The sequence below is a fragment of the Chrysemys picta genome, chromosome 7, assembly GCF_011386835.1.
Source record: "Chrysemys picta bellii isolate R12L10 chromosome 7, ASM1138683v2, whole genome shotgun sequence".
Lineage (NCBI taxonomy): Eukaryota > Metazoa > Chordata > Testudines > Emydidae > Chrysemys > Chrysemys picta.
The window spans coordinates 78,338,205-78,351,938 of NC_088797.1; the positions used below are offsets into that span (position 1 = coordinate 78,338,205).

The window sequence follows — 13,734 nt, forward strand, 5'->3', positions numbered from 1 at the left end:
CAAAGGTCAAGCAGAACTGAATAAAGATACTTATACTGTTTATATAGAACGCTTTCATGAAAAATGTTTCATAATGTATTTGAGAATAAAATATTTTAAAACAATTGTTCTGGTCTTTTGGCTCCTTTGTTATTAATGCTGTCTGTACTGTGATCTTTCATGCACATTAACCAGTGAATGAAGGTAAAAATCTCTGCGCCACTCCTGGGTTGCATATTTTCTCATAACCACCCTCTAAGTTTCCATACAAACAAAACCTACCACTAACAGTACATCTGAACTCTCTCATCCAACAGTTAAGAGAGAAGTGGAATAGCCACAATAGCATTTTGTGGATCTAACTAGTCCAAAGTACCACACACTTACATTTGTTAGGAGTAGGCTTCATAGCTCAAACTAGGGGGGTTTAAGTCTGTTGCTGACATGCAACAATAAAAAAAGCAATATTTCTGAATAAAAGCAAGATTTCATATTACTGTTATTTCTGATAGATTCTTTTAAAAGAAATTTCAGATCTCCTTTATACAGCATAAAGTGCTAAAAATAGAGCTCAAACCCATTTTCCCTTTTGCAGTTTATACCACAGCTAATTTTCTAAAATTATTTGTTTGCTTATTTTAAGTCTTTTCAGTATACAGTATATGGACGGTCCAGTATAAACTGTAATTTCTAACACAGTCCAATTATAAAATATTGCCTTCAAATAGCAGAAAACAGAAGTTATGTTGTGTGCAATCAGCAATGAAGTTGATATGCTCTGCTACTACCCAAAGTAGCAATTTAACATGGGAGAGAATTAACAAAAAATATTGGACTCACTAACATGAAAAGTGAATGTAGTATACAAGTTTCAATAACTGATTTCCATGGTGCTATTTTCTAACGAATTCTGAAATATCCTATAGTTTTAAAAACTAACATCAAGAATACCTCTCCTTACCCAATTTATTAGTTTAACTAAAACAACATACAGTAGGTTTATCTAGAGAGCCAGCCTCTGAGGTTCTGTGAAGTCTGTGGTGGGCCAAAAATATTAGAGTTAATCTCAGTTTTCCTTGTGAAGACAGGCTTGAAAATAAGTCAACTATTGGAGTTGATGGTTTGCCTCATTTTTCATTACCACTAGACTAACTACCGTTCCCTTAATTTGAGAGCAACCCAGACAAATTCACAGCTGTGAGGAATGTTGCTCAGGTTTGCTGCTGAAGGCTATGAGCTTGCTGCAAGCTCCTTTCCAGCAAGCCACCTGCAGCCATACTGGCTCTAGAACTGACCAATCAGCACAGTGCCTGGCTAAAAAGGAGGGCAGCTTGATAACAAGTAATCCACAAGACCATTTTACTTTCATACACATAGCACAAGGAATTTAGCCATTCTAATCCTGTCTCTGTAGCTTTAATCCAATCACTTTTAATCCAATCCAAACCTTTCTTAGTTACCTCCATCCATAAAATGGGGATAATTACTTACCTTGAAGGGGTGTTATGATTAATAATTTGCTACATGTTTTCCCAATTAATTACTGTTGTTCTGCCGTTCTGCCAATTAGTTATCATATACAAAGTACTACAAAATCCTCCAGTGGCTGGGGGCTTATAGCTCCCAGTCCTCTCATCTATTTGAACATTTATCCCTAGTAAAACACTAAATGTTTGCATTTCTACAGCTGTGTTTACCTGAAGATTTCTTAACATTTTCACATTTTTGATCGTCTTAAATTTGGAATTGCCCCAACATATCCACCTGAAAATTCTTAAGCCTAGCCCAGTCCCACGTGTAATGGTGTATATCAGTAGTTCTCAAACTCTAGCAACCCGAGGACCCCCATTTTGACTTACAATTTTTCGCAGACCTTCAAGCCCCCAACTCAGCCCCAGGCCCTGCCCCCTCTCCATTCCTTCCCCTAAGGCCCTGCCCCCACCCACCTCTTCCCGCCCCATCCCGCCCCTCCCCTTCCCTGCCTTTTTCTACCCCCTGCCCTGAGTGCACCACTTCCCCCCAGCCCCACCTCCTGCATACCACTGAACAGCTGTTCCCCGGCATGCAGGAGGTGCTGGGAGGGAAGGGGAGGAGTTGATCAGTGGGGCCTGCGGACCCCCTGGAGTACCATCTGCGGACCCCAGTTTGAGAAACTCTGGTGTAGATGATGGATAGGCATCAAATATGTCGGAACAGAAGAAAACAAAGGCCCATTCAAAAACGCTGAAGCTAGCTTCCCCCCTCCCCCAGGAGTGGAGAAAGAAAAGTCTCTTGCCGCAGTCTGCAAGAGAGACAAAAACAACCATTTTAAATACAGAAATCCTTAACTACATTCACCCCAATCCTGAAATAAAATTAACCTTTAGAAAATAAACATGTCAGTTAAAAAAACCCAAACTCAGAACAGAAATAATTATCTTTGCCAGAATTGAGCAGCATCACAAAGGAGCTTTGGGCATCTCATGAACCGAAAAAGAAAAAAAAAAAGTGCAGCATTTCTGCATTGGAACAAGAGCCTTTCCTCCTACTCCTCTTGTGAAGGATATGGTAGCTCCACAGGACATGCCTGGTCTCCCCTATGGATCCTCACCAATCCCCATTCTATTTTTCAATGCAAAAGCTATAGAGACCAGTTTCAGTTTCATACTGCTATTGCTTAGAATGTTCAAGGCTCTCATCATGCGGTGAAGAGAAATCAACATACAGTTCAAAAAAACCTCCAGAGAGAAACAGAGTTCCGTTAATTTTGATCTTCCTAGATATTTGAATCTCACACTAACTACAGCAAAACATTCTAGACTAGAAATGCAGATTGACACAAACACTAAACCTTTGTGCTTCTATCACTGACTTGTAAATCAACAGCATGCTCCTACTTTGCAGACTTCCCAACTTCTCAGTTGAATAATTTATCTAAAAAATTCCTTTTTCTCTGAAGAAATTTTTCAAAGGCACACAAATCATGACTATGCTGTCATTTCAAACCAAAAAAACCACCCAACTTTTCTTCTGCTCTGATCTATCATCCTGCTTTAAAACTGCCATACCACTTACTTGTGAATGCCTAAATTGTGAAAAAACTAAACATAAATATTTTCATAAGACAAGAGATTTAATAAGAAGTGTTATAAACAGTATTACAAGCAAAATTCAAAAAAGTCATTGGAAAAAATGAAGAGCAGCAAGGACTTCCATGTAAGTGAAAATACAGAAGTCGTATCTAAGGAAAGCACATTTTGTGGGTTCACGATACGGATAATGGGATGACTAGAGATAGGCCCCTTTATTGTCTTAATTCAGCCCTAGGTACATCTCCGTATGTGGGTCTCTCTTTGACCTGTCACGGTGATGGGCTCAAGTTCCCCTTACCAATTCCATCCTTTATCCATATGGCCTATATTGAATTCTTCATATGTTTTCCAGTGAAGCTGAAAAAGACATGACTCTTTTGACAAGCCAGAATTTCATTTTACACAGTGCAGTGTTGTTATCCCACATTGTTCAATCAGCATCTGTGAGATCACAGACTAACTCACACTGGGTGAAATGCTGTGGGGTAATTAGTACTGGTATCCCAGAAAAGTGACTTTAAAAACTTCTTGTTGAAATTAATATTTTAAAAATTGGAAGTTTTGAATCCAGAGGTGTATCCCTAGCAGAGTACACCAATGTTTCTTTATGGAATTTTATTTATATAATTAAAATACTTAAACTTGTTTTAAAACAAGTTTATTTGGCTAGACCACAATTGGTTGTTAGAGAAGAAACCAAGGCATTAAATTAATACAATACTATATTTAAGATGAAATTAGCTGCTGCTACTAGTCTGTTATGATCTAATGTATATACATAGATGTGATGGTGTATGCTTCCCACACTTCCCTGAAGGGGTTAATGTAGGCCAGATGGGCCAATTAACCTATTAGGCTGCAAACAGGACATTTAGGCTGAGAGGAAAGCCCTAATCCGGGGGAGCTCCCCTTTGCAGGAACAGGTAGGGCTTCTATAAGGCCAGGGAGCTGGTAGTAGAAAGGGGGCTGCAGGGAAAAGGGCTGTAGTCACTTTCCCTCGGACAAGGGACAGTGGGGGATTTGGACCCAAACGGAGGAGTTTGTCTAGCAGATCCAGAGGAAAGGGGTTTAGGTAGAAGGGTGGAGAATACGAGCCTGGGATAGGCAAGTAGGAAGTAGTTGAGGGGAGCAGCAGGAAGGTTTGTGGTTGCCTGGACCCTTGCTTCTGGAGATGGGGCCCTGGACTGTAACTCAGAGTAGAGGGCAGGCCTGGGTTCCCCTACCAGCCATTGAGCGAGTGGCACAATTTGGGCAATTAATTTAGAGGCTGTTTGAGACCATGTGTTCTCGCCACTGAGGAAGTGGCCCAGCCAAGGCTGCTGATTTAAGGACTGCCTGGGACTGTGAGGAAGAAATGGATAGTATCCTGGAAGGGAAAGACTCTTGTGACTTGGCCAGAGGGCTGAGCCACAAAGGTGAAGCATTGAAGCTCCTGAAAAGCAAGCAAGGGCTGCAGACTGAGAGTACAAGGGGCCAAGAAACCGCAAAAAACGGTGGCTATCTTACAACAGAAAAACTTCAAAAACAGAGTCCAACAAGAGACTGCTGAGCTGGAATTGATATGCAAACTAGATACAATCAACTCAGGATTGAATAAGGACTGGGAATGGCTGAGCCATTACAAACATTGAATCTATCTCCCCTTGTAAGTATTCTCACACTCTTATCAAACTGTCTGTACTGGGCTAGCTTGATTATCACTTCAAAAGTTCCCCCCCCCCCTTACTTAATTGGCCTCTCAGCATTGGTAAGACAACTCCCACCTGTTCATGCTCTCTGTATGTGTGTGTGTGTGTATATATATATATATATATATATATCCTCAATATATGTTCCACTCTATATGCATCCGAAGAAAGCTTATGCTCTAATAAATTTGTTAGTCTCTAAGGTGCCACAAGTACTCCTGTTCTTTTCGCAAAAAGAAGGTGTCAGACTAAAAGAGCTAATCCCAAAACACAGCCAGGAGGAGGCGCTCCAGCAAAAGTAGATGTTCCTGTGACAATAGGACATACCTTTTTCTTCTTTTGGGAGCATGAGTAGGTTTTTCACACCATACTTTCATTTCAGAAGTTATAATAGATTTAAAAATCCCTGTCCCAGTGATTTGCAGTTATTAAAAGAACTGAAAAGTCCATATTTAGTGTGTTACATTGTCTTTGTGTCAAAACTTGTGCAAAGTTCTCTATGAACTTAGTAACTCAGTTAAATTTAAGTGAACAAAACTTAGCAGGTCAAACTGCATTGCTGAATTTGTCTTTTTTCCCATTTAGCCAACTTATAAGAATATTGGTCTGATCTAGTATGGCAATTTCTGTGGTCCCTCTAGTCCTGTATTCTGTTTCTGACAGTAGGCAATAGCAGATCTTTTGTAGGAAGGTGCAAGCACACCCAGAGTTGACAGTTATGGAATAACGTGCTCATACTGCATGTTTTTCCTATGCCCCGTAGGATAGTGATTTCCTTATGCTCTGAAGCATGACTGATTATATCACTAATTTATTTTAATAGCCTGCCTGTATGTTCTCATTATCAATATAAAATGTTTAATTATTTTTAATACTCTATTGTGACCGCAACAATAACTTGCAGCAATGAGTTCCACAGGTCAAGAGAATAGTACTTTTCTTCCTTAATAGCCTCTTATGAGGAACTGTGTCAAAGGCTTTTTGAAAGTCCAGACATATTAAAATAGTAAGTTGTTTTACCCACTGTTTAGTTAACATTTAAAACAATTCCAGTAGATGAGAGGCAGTTTACTTCTACAGAAATTGTGCTGGTTTGTTCCTACCATACTGTGTTTATCTAGTTTGAATTCTATCATGTTAGAATCCTATTTTTAATTGTTTTAATCAATTTCACTTTTACTGAGATAAGGTTCACTGGACTGCAATTCCCAAGATCAATTCAGCACCTTTCTAAAAATAGATACTTGCCATCCTCCAGTGCCCTTGTACAATAGAATAACGCTTTTAAAAAAAGATTACCTATTGATATTAACAGTCCAGCCATTTCATTTTGAAGTTCCTTCAGAACCAGTGTGGGCAACAAGGTTTACTTATCGCTCTTTGCTTTATCAATTTGCTCCCTTTTCTGACAATACCTCAACTTTATTACTTGCAAAGAGTAGTCTGGAGGCAGTGCTCTCCCCACCTGTGATGAAGACTGATGAAAAAGTCATTTAGTTTCTCTATAGTGGTCTATCTTCCTTAATTGCTCCCTTTCCTCTCCAGTAGTCCAGCAAACCCACTGATTCTCTCAAAAGACTTCCTATTTCTGACATACTTAATTTTACTTTTTCCCTCCCCCCTTTGGCTATTTGCTTTTCATAAAAAGAAGAACAGGAGTACTTGTGGCACCTTAGAGACTAACAAATTTATTAGAGCATAAGCTTTCGTGGACTACAGCCCACTTTTCGTAGTCCACGAAAGCTTATGCTCTAATAAATTTGTTAGTCTCTAAGGTGCCACAAGTACTCCTGTTCTTCTTTTTGCGGATACAGACTAACACGGCTGCTACTCTGAAACTTGCTTTTCATAGTCTGTCTTAGCCATGTTAGTTTCCATCTTCCATTTCACCTGCCATAGTTTATGGTCCTTCCTATTGGTTGAACTTCAGCTGGATTTCCATTTTCTGTTTGGCTCCAATTATGTTTTGAATCTTACCATTTAACCACAGTGTTCTCCCTCTCTCCCCTAGTACTATTTTAGTTTAAGGGTGTATCTTAAGATTCCCATAATTCAGACAGAAGTTAAGTAGCTGAGACTAAACATTTTAAGTTTAGTCACTTCTGACTTTAAGGTCTTTTTAACTGGCTTCTTGATTTTTTTCAAATCTCACTTCCTAAAGTTTAGTATTTTCAGTCTAGTTTTAAATAGAATACCTCCTGTGAGTATACTGAGTATTATGCCCATTATTCTCTACTTCACATGCTCCACAAATACAAGAGAAGATAATGAAAACAAGCATTTTCCCCCCTTAGTCTCCTCTTTTCCAAGCTGAAAAGTCCTAGCCTCTTTTTAGTATGAGTCCCACATATTTTCTCTTGCTTGTTTTCTGATGATTTTCTCAGAGAACCAGTCTCAAGAAAAAAAAAGGAGTGGGGGGAGAGGGGCTAATACATAGGAATTGAATGGTTTTTGGTTTTGGTTGTTTTTTTCAGAATTCTGCAGGGGGCCAGCTAATCTAATAGAGAACTCAGTTTACCTACCTAACAATGCTTCCTTAATTAGGTTTAAGTAAAATCATAGAATGATGGTAAGAAAAGTTTCAAGTGCAATATACTCTCAAAGAAAGTTTAACACTTGTTCGTGTTACTAGTATCTAAAGGTGAGCAGAAAGCAAGTGGCAGTTCTGTTTATTTCAGCAATAGGTGCTGAAGGTCAAGTTGTCAGGAACAGATAGGAAGACACTCAACACCAACAACCCAAAATAAAAACTTTTCGCTACCGCCAAAGCCTGGGACAACAGCCCCCACTCTACCTAAAATCCTTGTATTCCCTAAAATCACAACTAGCAAATCCCATTTTAGCCAACATTTCCACATAAATCTTTCTTAATATATTACACAGTTTTTCAAACTTTTGACACCCAAAGGATAATAAATTAATCCAGAAGGGTTTTGCAGACGCTATGGCTTCACTTTTTTGTTGGGGTGTTTCAATGAAGTGTGCACCAGGATTTTTGCAACAAGATTATGTGCCAACTAGGAACTGAATTGAGGCCATAAATTCACTTCACAACTGCCAAAGAACAATTAGGCTATGTCTACATTACAGACTTTACAGTGTATCCTGTGTAGCCACTCTGCCAACAGGAGAGAGCTCTCCCATCAGCATAATTAAACCACTGCAATGAGCAGCTGTAGCTATGTCGGTAGGAAAGTGCTGTCCACACCGGTGCTTAGCTATGTCGGCAGGAAAGTGCTGTCCACACCGGTGCTTCTGTCAGTGCAACTTATGTTGGTCAGGGGTTGTTTTTTTCCATACCCCGACCAACAAAAGTTTTACCCACAAAAGTGTTAGTGCAGACATAGCCTTAGACTATTGATTCCTACTTACCAGTGCCAAATCTGAAGCAATGCTTTTAGAGATAAAAGTTTCTGTAACCCATTAGCAATCTCTTGAAAATCCAGGCATCATTAAAACTATTTTAAAAGCTTAAGAGTCAATGAATGCAACATTTTAGACAGCATATCACATTTTCTTAACTCTTTCACAAATTTACAAGTGTATGTATTTTAATTTTATATTTGCAATAACCAAATGATTAGCCTTTGGTACAACAGTGTATGTGAAACAATTAGTGGAGCCTGTCCTACAAGCCCAGGTTTAGAGTGATAATTAAATGTGATCAGCTGTAGTCACGCAAAAGCCACGTTGGAGGTTATTACTCTTACAATAAAAGTAGACTTCCCATGAATGACGGGAAATAACTTTCAAAAGAGGGGGTGTTACCCAAGTCTAAAGTCAAATATACTGTTGTTGAACTGCTATGCAATATGCAAGCCTAGCCAGGGAGGGGCAACTAAGCAAATCATCTCCTATAAACTGAGTCATAGCAAAAATGAAAGCTACAGCCTTGTTCACAATTCACACAGCTTAGTCCATAGAGAACAGAAAGCTTTGTATTCTTTTATATGGCTTTGAAGAGCCTAGAGACAGGGCCGGCTCCAGGCACCAGCCCACCAAGCATGTGCTTGGGGTGGCGCGGCGGGGCACTCCGGCCCGAGAGCAGGGCAATGACCGGGCTCGCCGCCCTCCTCCCGGCGCTCTGGCCGCCGGGGCTCTCTGCACTACCCCCAGCGCTCTGGCCGCCGGGGAGAGCGGAGAGCCCTGGCCAGGCTCTCCACCCTCCTCCCGGCGCTCTGGCCACCGGGGGCTCTCCGCCCTCCCCCCGGCGCTCTGGCCGGTCGGGGACTGCAGGCCCACAGCCAGGCTCGGCGCCCTCCCCTGCCACGCTGGGGGAGGGGGAGGCGCGGCGGGTGGCTTTTTTGCTTAGGGCGGCAAAAAAGCCAGAGCCGGCCCTGCCTAGAGAGATTTAATTCAAAAGTATATATCCCTGAACGATTGCCATACCACTCACAAGGTATAATGAGGACACTTAAAAGGGGCAACATTTTCCACACCCCTAAGTGACTTAGGACCCTAAGTGACAGTGAAAGCCAATGGGCACTTTTGCAAATTTTGCCCAAGAAAACATTTTGAGAGGACTCTGACACTTCTTAGATCTGTAGACACAGCCATATCTGACAGTTTACTGTGAGCTTTACCTATGTCTAAAATTAAGACAAACTTTCAAATATTAAAACTAAATGGAAAAGTAAATTAAGAAAAGTGACAGTATTTAGGCTAATAAAATGATATTTTCCCACATTTCAGAAAAGTTTCTGGCAGATCTCCCAGCTCTGCTAATCTCTTCACAAGATCTGTTCCTAAAACTTGGCCGAATAATTAATGGGAGCTGGAGTAGGAAGAGAAATGTGGGCATGGGAGGCACAGCAGCCAGTCAAGGGAGCTGTTGGAGGTGGTGGGCAACGTTGGTGTAAATCAATGGGTTCTAGTAGGACACATGTCGCAATCCTTTGTTTACATAGCTGTTCTAACACACCAGTTCAATGGTACATCAGGGTTAAAGGGTTAGTTCAGGGTGAGGAGGGAAGTAATAGAAAAAAGTTGTTGCTAATGTTATAGATAAAACTTCTGTTTACTCTTGGGTCCGAAACTAGGTTAGATAGGACAGCAAAAACTAAAATTTTCTGACGAAGTCAACTACCAATGTGAGTCTTCAACAGCTTCCTTTACAATGCATTTTAAAATCTAATTGGAATATTGTGAATGTGTGATATAGTAGTTCAAATACTTCTTTGTAAATAATCAACTGTCTTTAAATGAAATAATCTTACCAACACCTTCTGCTGCAACTTTTAACATCCAATTCGGGGACGCGCACACACAATTCATTTTTAGAGCTGATGCAATACTACTTCAAGGTACAAGGAGTTTAACCTGCACTATGTTTAAATCTTCACCTTGGCAAGAATTTATCATCTGGATTTCTATCCCCAATTTAAAAATGGCGTTGGTGCTAAAGTATTACATGCGACTAACTAGTTGTGAATTTGCATACCATATGTTCTGTAGTAACTCAGCAGAAAGTCATATTGTTATTGATCAGATAAAAAGCCTTAATTCCCTTTTTTCCAACCTATTATTTGACAGACTCCTAACCTTACTATTTGCTCATACCATTCAATCTGTCCCTTTTACACCAACGGGTAAATTGAGCTCACATAAATGTTTTAATACAGTTAAATGTAAATGTATATATCTAGGAACAAAGAATGTAAGCCATACTTGCAGGATAGGGGCCTCTATCTTGGGAAGCAGTGACTCTGAAAAAGATTTGGGGGTCATGGTGGATAATTAGTTGAACATGAGTGTGATGCTGTGGCCAAAAGAGCTAATGTGATCCTGAGATGCATAAACAGTGCAATCTCAAGTAGGAGTAGAGAGGTTGTTTTACCTCTATGTTTGGCACTGGTGTGATCACTCTTAGAATACTGTGCTCAGTTCTAGTGCCCACAATTCAAGAAGGATGTTGATAAATTATGGACGGTTCAGAGAAGAGCCACAAGAATGATTAAAGGATTAGAAAACATGCCTTATGGTGATAGATTCAAAGAGTTCAATCTATTTAGCTTAACAAAGAAGGCTGAGGGCTGACTACAAGTATCTATAAGTCCATAAGTATCTACACAGGGAACAAATATTTAATAATGAGCTCTTTGACCTAACAGAGAAAGGTATAACACGATCAAATAGGTGGAAGTTGAAGCTAGACAAATCAGACTGGAAGTAAGATGTAAATTTTTAATGGTGACAGTAATTAACCATTGGAACAATTTACCAAGGGTCATAGGAGATTCTTCATCACTGATAATTTTTAAAATCAAGACTGGGATGTTCTTCTAAAATATATGCTCTAGGAATTATTTTGAAGTTCTATGGCCTGCTATCCAGCAGGTCAGACTAGATGATCACAGTGGTCCCTTCCGGCCTTGAAATCTATGAACCCCTCATTTCCTGGTTTCCTTGATTTCACCTAATTCCTTCCCTTTCCTTTATCCTTCATCGCACTGCTTCTGGCCAATTTTCCACTGCTTTCCATCATGTTTTGTTTCCACTTGAATACAACTTTCCTTTCTAATTACTGTCCTATTTCCCTTCTCCTCTTTAGCTCCAAAATCCTGCAGCATGCTATTCATTCTCATTGCCTTTTCTTCCTCTTCCAATTCTCTTCTTGATCCACCCCCAAATTGGATTCCATCCTCCAAAAACACTGACCTCAGTTAAATCAGTCAAGGACTCCAAGTTACATCTAAGGGACGCTTCTCTATCCTCATCTTCTATATCTCCCTACTGCTTTAGATATGGATCACCCTCTTTTCCCAGCTTCCATGACCCGCTGTTTTATTGGTCCTCCCATTCCGTGGACCATTGTTTCATTAGAGCCATTATTTTCACCAAATTCACTTATCTTCCCTGCATTTGTTGGTGTCCATTAAGCTTCCACACACGCTACCCTTTACTCACACATAATCTTCTCCTACTGTTTCAACTACCATCTCTGTGTTGGTGAATGTTCAAGTCTCTCTCTGCCTAGTCTCATCTCTAGATGCCTCTCAGACATTGTCTTGGATATTCAGCTGCTTCTGATACCTGACCTGACCTCTCCAAATCAGAATATTCATTTTTCTACCTATTCCCTCTTTTTTGCCTCCAATTTATTTCTGTCTCCTAGGCTTGCAATCTTGGTGAAATTTACAACATCTCTCCTACTGAAGTCTGTACTCTGTTCCTGTCTGACCTCACTGTCTCACTTCTATGCTCTTAAGTCTGTCCAGAATTAAAAGTGATATTGCCAAAGCAGACTGTGAAGAACTTCAAAAAGATCTCACAAAACTAAGTGATTGGGCAGCGTGGATGTGGATAAATGTAAAGTAATGCACCATGGAAGAAATAACTCCAACTATACATACACTATGATGGGGGTTAATTTAGCTACAACGAATCAGGAAAAAAGATCTTGAGTCATCGTGGATAGTTCTCTGAAGACATCCATGCAGTGTGCAGCGGCGGTCAAAAAAGCAAACAAGAGGTTAGGAATCATTAAAAAGGGGATAGAAAATAAGACTGAGTATCTTATTACCCTTGTATAAATCCATGGTATGCCCACATCTTGAATACTGAGTACAGATGTGGTCTCCTCATCTCAAAAAAGATATACTGATATTAGAAAAGGTTCAGAGAAGGGCAATTAAAATGATTAGGGGTTTGGAACGGGTCCCATATGAGGAGAGATTAAAGAGGCTAGGACTTTTCAGCTTGGAAAAGAGGAGACTAAGGGGGGATATGATAGAGGTATATAAAATCATGAGTGATGTACAGAAGGTAAATAAGGAAAAATTATTTACTTGTTCCCATAATACAAGAACTAGGGGCCATCAAATGATATTAATGGGCAACAGGTTTAAAACAAATAAAAGGAAGTTCTTCTTCACACAGTGCAACTTGTGGAACTCCTTGCCTGAGGAGGTTGTGAAGGCTAGGACTATAACAGCATTTAAAAGAGAACCTCCATGAATTTATCCAGTTAAATCCATTAATGGATATTAGCCAGGATGGGTAAGGAAGGGTGTCCCTAGCTTCTGTTTGTCAGAGGGTGGAGATGGATGGCAGAAGAGAGATCACTTGATCATTGTCCCTCTGGGGCACCTGGCATTGGCCACTGTCGGTAGACAGGATACTGGACTAGATGGACCTTTGGTCTGACCCAGTACGGCCATTCTTATGTTCTAAGTCACCACTGTTAATGAAGAGGGTTTAAGTACAAATCAGTATGTATGCATAACAGGCACACACACAAACTTCTGCTTCCTTTATTATGGTTACCATCTGACAAGAGATATAAATTAGTAATGGGTATTTGCATTTTCGGTGTGGGCCTGTCCCATGCCTAGTTGCAATCAACAAGCAATCCAATAGTTATTCTGCATTTCAAATTTACTAAAGCTAGGAGTTGAGGTGCTTGGCTCCTTGCAGGAGGGAGCCTGTAATGTGGTACTGGATAACTATTGCTGAATTCCCCATAAAAACTGTACACTTTAAACTATTTTTTATTAAAATGGCAATCTCCTGATGACATCCAAACTTTCCATTTGCCTTTCACAAGGGAATGAATTAGGCTAATTGAAGTTCTCTCCTGAATAAGTGACATGTAAATATAAATCAATTCCTTTTCTACTAATTTTTGCACATTTGGACTTAAAGAATTTTAAAAGTTAAAGTACCCAAGTTCTTTGGAGTTTCACAATGCTTAGCAATTGTAGCTTTCCTGTCTGATTTTTAAGAGAGCATCTTTGAAACTGAAGATTCGTGCTTTTGCAGAATCATCTTCTAGCTTATTAACTCTGTCATTTATTTGTCAAGCTTTGTAGACACATGAAAGAAGCCTCTTAAGAAGTTTTAAACAACTCATCTTTTTTCATGTACTAAAGAGCAGACCAAATTTTAGCACTGCATGTGAACTGATAATTAGCCAGCGGTCGATAAGCACATTGTGCTGACATATGGATAACGTGAAAAGCAAGCAGGCAAGTGAGTTCTTAAGAATTTTACCCTGG

General features: G+C 39.9%; 1 protein-coding gene across 17 annotated transcripts in view; it reads right to left on the minus strand.

Moving 5' to 3' along the window:
- The window catches only part of CCSER2 (coiled-coil serine rich protein 2), a 141,010-nt gene that overhangs the window by 46,008 nt on the left and 81,268 nt on the right, over window positions 1-13,734 (minus strand). The gene's annotated exons all lie outside the window — the stretch shown is intronic.